The 7,038-nt window shown below is 37.4% G+C and overlaps 1 pseudogene; it reads left to right on the top strand.

Annotated features, from left to right (window-relative positions):
- Positions 1–2,507: 2,507 nt before the first annotated feature.
- On the top strand, positions 2,508–6,851 carry LOC129107928 (uncharacterized; annotated as a pseudogene).
- Positions 6,852–7,038: the final 187 nt, after the last annotated feature.

Below are 7,038 nucleotides of genomic sequence, written 5' to 3'. Positions count from 1 at the left end.
ACCACAACAGCTCTTTTAAGAGCCAACTCACTCTACACTGAAGAGCTCATTCCTCTGAATTCCACTGAAAACGCATGTTTTACTATCAATGGAAACAGATCCTTTAGGGTTCAGAGTACTGGTATTATTCTTGCTACAGCCTAATAATTTGAAGGCTGCATGTTAGGGTGAATAGATTATTAAATACTAAATTGGAATCCAAGCAAATAACACAGGAAGAACAAGAAATGGGAAATGACTTGACACATGGCACAAACCCATTCATTCATAAATAAAGGTACAAAGTCGAGGAGAAAACAATCAAAGCCAATAACATCAATGACATAACATGATAACCTAATAAAACATTGAGAAACAAAGGGCTACATCTCGTACCAGGTATTCAAGGACATCCCCAATAATAAATAATACAGAGACACAATCATTTTGGTGCGATGGTAGATTTTTGATATAATCCAAAAAATGGTTGTGAAATCTTGTTAGATGTTTTTTATTTTATTCTTCAACCGATATCTTATTTTCTCTAAAGGTATACAACCAATCATAACAGAGAGCCACTATCAAATTTAGCGAGGGACATCTGATTTCCATTCTCTCTTGTTCTTCTTTATTTAAGCAAAGAGTATTTAGCTGAGTTAAAGATTTTAGCTGAAAGGCCGATGCTCCTTCATGCACAGATGAGAGGAGAGCGACCCTCTAGCATAACAATTAATACTTAAAGAGTGTGTAAGTGTGGGAAGAGATTGGGTGACGAAGTTAGAAGCTTATCAGCCTCACCATTTCTAGACACATTTCTCCCAAAACACACTCTTTGCACAATAATTTGCACTGAGTCTGAAAGAGTACCACATTTTGCTCCCACATATTTCTTTGAGACTTATCGTGTTGCTAATAATAAGGTTGGTAAGATTTAGTAAAGCTACCCAATAAACATATCTCCGGGTCCAATAGAAAGTCATCACCATGACTCCTGGAAAGGGTGTCACATACCCCCTGCCAAATCCTCTTTGGTTTAGGGCACTGCCATGTGGAGTGTAACAATGTTCCCTCTTTTAAGTTCACATCTAAAACAAAGGGGAGAAATGTTGGAGTTGTACTTGTGCAATGTATACAGGGTGAGCTAGAGATGATGGAGCAAGTTAAATTGTGTCAATCTTTATCTAGAATTTAAAATAGAGGTAGCACCATTTCTGCACAGTTCACCCCAAAATTCCTCATCCAGATTTAATCCCAGGTCATTCTCCCATCTAATTCTGGATCCATCCAAATCAGGTCTTAATACACTCCACATAAGAGCTTCATCCACTCTACAAATTGTTTTAAACAATTTGTTGGTCGGAATAACACAATTTTTCCACAGGAGTCACAGTTTGTAAATTCCACAGACATTCACGTTTAACTCTAATGAAATCATGTGACGGCAGGTAACTGAAGAAATCTTTATTTGTCTAGCAATATTTCTGTTTAAACTGTTCAAAAGACATAAAGACCCAATCTTCATAGCAGTACCCTAGATTACTAATTATCTAACCATAATCTAAAATGTAAATAAAAGTTAACCTTCTGATTTATCTTTGGTATCAGTATATTTCTCCATAAAGGGGTTTAGGGGAGAGGTTTAGTGTCTGCTCAGGGAGAGAGCACCACCACTAACAGTTAGTCTCTTGAAAAATTGTCTCTTTCCCACAAAGCATATAATCAAACCTTATTTCATAAAACATGATGAATACAGTCTAAAGCAAATTATCTGACTGATATGATTTGTTAAAGTCTGCTGATTTCTCCGGTTTTGTTCTAATATATTTTTGTTAATTACAAATCATACAGACCAGAAATTAAGCTAAACCACACTATGTAAACTTAACTTAAATAAATACAGTGAGAGAGTGAACTAAATAAAGACTCAAAGAGACAAGAACAACAGACAGAATACTGAATTGATATCTACTGATTTGTCTACACAGAGTCCCATCATGATTGTCCTCTACATTGTACTTAAGTAATTATAAAGAACATTTTTGAGTACAAAACTCTTTTGATTGCCTTTCATCAACATGTAGTTGGAGACATTATATCCTGAATAATGCTGTTGCTCAGTAGGTGAAGCTAATGCACCAAAGAGTTAAATATCAACTGTCATTAAAATCCAAAGCAGAAGAATAGCCCTGCCTCTGTCTTCAATTACCTCTGTAGGTTCTCTTGTTTGACTCAAGATGGATTAATACTAGTTGTCTTTACGCCTTCATAGCTTACCTACAAAAGAGACTTTGAAGTTCTCTTCTTTCAAAAAGCGCTTCTTGAAAAAAAATGCTAACCAAAAGTTGAAAGACTTTCAAAAACCCTTAAAGAATAAGAGCTTTTAGATTGTTCAATAATTATTAGGAAGAGCAAAATCAAAATAGCCTTTTCAATAAGAGGGTAAAGGCCATTATGTTTTAAGAAAGCAGGGACATGCCCATTTACCATATTAATCATGATTGATATGTGATATAATTCTCGGCAAAACAATGCGGCAGTTCTGTGCCAACTTCCCTAAGTTGGCATTAGGGACGAAGATCGAAGTGACGTGCATGGGATCATACGTGGGATAATGTGTGTCAGAGGAGAGACAAATTGGTTCAAATTTGGTAAGGACTGAGGGCGATAAGGTTAATTCAAACTGATCATAGGAGGGTAGTGAGATCTGTCAATTTAGCGATTAAAGAATCTAAGGACATATATAATTGATGTATTTTATAGGCATAGTTATTGATGTATTTATTTAATATAGGTTAAAATGATTATTAATATGGTGGATTAATGAAATATAAAAGTTTAAATGATAATGAAGGTACTGAGGTAATATTTACTCAGAGGGTAATAGAGATTCAATGGCTCCTCTCTTTCAACAGACTTGCTGTTAGAACTGTTGTTTCATGGAGTTTTTTGGTAACAACAAAAACATGGCCAATGATTAATTGTAACGGTGATGAAACACGGCAACATCTGTTTGTAGACTGTTACAGAGCTCCGGAGGTCTGGTCCAAGGCTTCGGTCAGGTTTTTTGTATCTAAATGATAACTCTAATGAATGGTCTGTTTTATGAGATCATGTCTGTCAAATAAAAATTACTTTTTCCAACTCATCGTCAGTATAGTGTGTTTGGAGAGGTGGAGAACGAGATGTTCCATGGTCATCCAGCAGAAAGTGATAGGCAGCGACATGATAGTTAAACAGGAACTTTCTGACCTCACAAGGAGAACTTTGGACAGAAATTAGATCCTTCCCTTGAATGAACTGAACGTTTGATCTTGGAGTCTCACATGGGCTCCAACGCTCCCCAAACTCACCTTCATCACACAGAACCTTATTTGTATTTATTGTATCTGTAATTTGTGTATTTAAGTAAATGTACATTTTATTTTATTTTATTTTGTTAAAAAACAAAAAGCTGTGGAAATGAATACCTCTCTCTTTGTCATCTGTTGTCTTCATTGTGCTGCCAGGTCACGCCTTAAACCTGCTCCTAATGCCTGTTTGGCCAACTATGGATAAGACTGAAGTTCACTGGGTATGATCAAGCACCTACACGTTAGATTTTTGGTGGAGATGTTATTTCAGTCTGCCTTGAGGCCCCCCTCCATTGCTTCCTGGAAATAGCTTCCTTAGAAATTGAATGACCCAAAATGAATATATTGGACAGTTGAATCCTCAATCAAGATTGATGTCACAACTGTGTTTGTTAAATTCCCCAAATAAAGATCACATTTACTTTTCACTTGCCCAATCGGACAACTGCATGAGGCGTTCCACTTGCTCAAACACAGAATTCACTTGCCCTGAAATGATTATAATGATATTTGATCAAAAAGGTAAGAAGGTAAACTTTTACACCATTAAGTTATACGATAATTTATATTAGTAGTTACAGTGGAATTTTGAAAGAAGGTTACCTAAAAAGTGTTCAAAACAGGAAACACTTCTATTAAATATAAAACATGATGCTGGGATGTGATACATATGGCAGCAAGTGCATGTTTTTCTAGCAAGAATGCTAATGTTAGGCTATAGCCTGGCCAAGCTAATGCTAAAGCTATATATATGTATGTATATATGTATATATATGTATATATATATATATATATATATATATATATATATATATATATATATCTTATATATATATGTGTATATATATATATGTGTGTGTATGTGATATATATATATGTGTGTCTGTATATATATATATATATATATATATATATATATATATATATATATATATATATTTATTGATAAAACATGTCATCTTTATAATTCAGTGATATGTGACCTACTTAAGCAGATTAGGTTGATTGAGCATGAAAACACTGTGTATGCAATGCATACAGTAGTCCTGTTAGTTATATACTAGATAGGATATTTTTAAATTGACATCGTCATGTAAGTATAAAAAATAAAATATCACTATATTGAAAATTAATAGATCTTTTTAAAGAGCTGCTGCTACACATATTTGTTACAATGCTGATGTGTTGCAGTAAGAAACGAGTGCTTAAAATGAAGCACTTCCTCTTGTGGCATATAGTTAGCATCTGTGTTTCTACGTGTGAGTCTTTGTGTGTGTGAGTGTGTGTCTGAGAGGGTGCGTGTGTGTTTGTGTGTTGGTATTGCGCAGATTGAGTAGTAGAGGACAATGAAGCATTGCATCGACCTTCAAGTCCCTGACTATCAGTGAGTCACTCTTTTGACACTGTTTTCCTGCGAAATGAGCAACCCAGCCTTCCACAGCTGAGTTCTCTGGAAGGCGTTAACTCAAAACGTTAACTCAACAAAATGTTTGTTTGTTTAACGATCCGATCTTTCATTGGTTTGTAACAGCAAGTGTTTCAACTGGAATTTTGAGGCACAAATGCATAAAGGAAGCATGGCTGTCGTAGAATAAAAGACTTTGCTTGTCATGGGGTGTACCAGATTTGTCTTCTGTCAAAGGAAATTATTCAAGTGACTTCAGGTATTTCAGGATGGGTTTGTAGAATCCAAGCCTGAGGCCATGGACATTGAAAGTTGTTAACAACGCAGACAGGAATGCTAGGGAGTTGCTTTATGGGAAGTGTAGTATCTTGCATTTTTGTAGCCTGATCTACCATAATGAGGTAATGTGGACTTGTATCTTGAGCTGAGTCAGTCAATAACAAGGGGCATGTACATGATACATCCCTTTTCAGTGAAAGGGTTGTAGTGTGTGTCAGTCCATGTCACTGTTCAACCGTTATAGCACTGTAGTGACAATCCTCACTATTCAATGTCTGTATATGTGTGGACTGGGTGCTTGGGTTTTTCCTCGATGCTATTTATTGTACGGTGCTTATTGTGTTTGTGTTTATTCTTATTTCTATGAGTCACAGACTTCATTATCTCCTTGTTTCCTGCCCTTGAGGCAGACAACACAGCAGCCACCACCAGCTATCTGTGGGCACTGGGATCTGTATTACGATGCAGTAAGCTCTCGAGTCACACCAACAGATTCTATGTCTCTCAATCTGGAATCAAACAGTCCAGCCAAAACACCTGACTGTACACAGATGATCTACATTTTATGCTTCAAAGAGAGGCAATACAAACCAAAGACAAACTGAGTGTCAAACCAGCCCCTGCTGGAACACTGTTCAATGTTGACGCAACATTACAAAATTGACATTGCAGACTGATGTTGGCATCAATAGAGTCATGTTGTTAATTCAGCTAAAAATGAACTATGATATGCACTGCGTTGGACCGTTTTACGAGGACTCAGCATGAGATACAACACACTCAGCATGAGTGATTCAACTGAATGAATACATAAGGTCAAACTAAGATGTGAAATAAAAGGCTGGTCAGAAGTTGGAGACCTCACTTTGAAGCAGTAGCTCATATTGCATAATTACTTTCGTAAGAGTCGGATGAGAGAGGAAGTAACTGGATGTGTATCCTCTATTGTGTTGGAACTGCGCTGAGGTTGTGTTACGGCCCTCTCTCTAAAACATATTCATGTGCACCGAAAACCAACATTCAATATAATCTGTTTTCTAAAAGAGAAGAAGGGGTAGGAAATAAACATTTGAAGTATGATTTATTATATGAAATACATGTCTCGTAATACTGATGGAGGTGTTTATTTTATTCTACAAACCTTCCGTTGCATAACATTAGGCCTTCTTTACGGCGTGGCTACAAAACTAAATAGAACGGTAAATGACTTGTTTAACTAAATGCAAACAATCTGCATAAACGCACTTTGTTAAAGTCAAAGTGGAGAGAGACAGACACACAATCAGATGGTGGAGAGGAGAACCCTGCAAACAATACACTGGATGAAATTAATTGTGTGACTAAGTGAAATACAACTCTTTTTAAAAAATATTATAATAAACCAATGTTAACATGGACCTAAATACTAAAACTACAGTGTAAAATAGTCTGTTACAAGTAAAAGTATTAGCATCAAAAAGCCCCCAGGAAGCAGCTGGCCACCAAGGCTGCCCGTAAGAGCGCCCCGGCGGCGTGAAGAAGCCTCACCGGTACAGGCCCGGTACCGTGGCTCTGAGAGAGATCCGTCGCTACCAGAAATCCACCGAGCTGCTGATCCGCAAGCTGCCCTTCCAGCGTCTGGTGAGAGAAATCGCTCAGGATTTCAAGACCGACCTGCGCTTCCAGAGCTCCGCTGTTATGGCTCTGCAGGAGTCCAGCGAGGCTTACCTGGTCGGCCTGTTTGAGGACACCAACCTGTGCGCCATCCACGCCAAGAGGGTCACCATCATGCCCAAAGACATCCAGCTGGCCCGTCGCATCCGCGGAGAGCGAGCTTAAACTGTCTGCTGATCCACAAACCACAACAGCTCTTTTAAGAGCCAACTCACTCTACACTGAAGAACTCATTCCTCTGAATTCCACTGAAAACGCATGTTTTACTATCAATGGAAACAGTTCCTTTAGGGTTCAGAGTACTGGTATTATTCTTGCTACAGCCTAATAATTTGAAGGCTGCATGTTAGGGTGAATAGATTATTAAATACT

This window comes from Anoplopoma fimbria, chromosome 19 (genome assembly GCF_027596085.1).
Source record: "Anoplopoma fimbria isolate UVic2021 breed Golden Eagle Sablefish chromosome 19, Afim_UVic_2022, whole genome shotgun sequence".
Taxonomy (NCBI): domain Eukaryota; kingdom Metazoa; phylum Chordata; class Actinopteri; order Perciformes; family Anoplopomatidae; genus Anoplopoma; species Anoplopoma fimbria.
The sequence above is the reverse complement of the archived record's forward strand: the minus strand, read 5'-3'. Positions and strand labels throughout refer to the sequence as shown.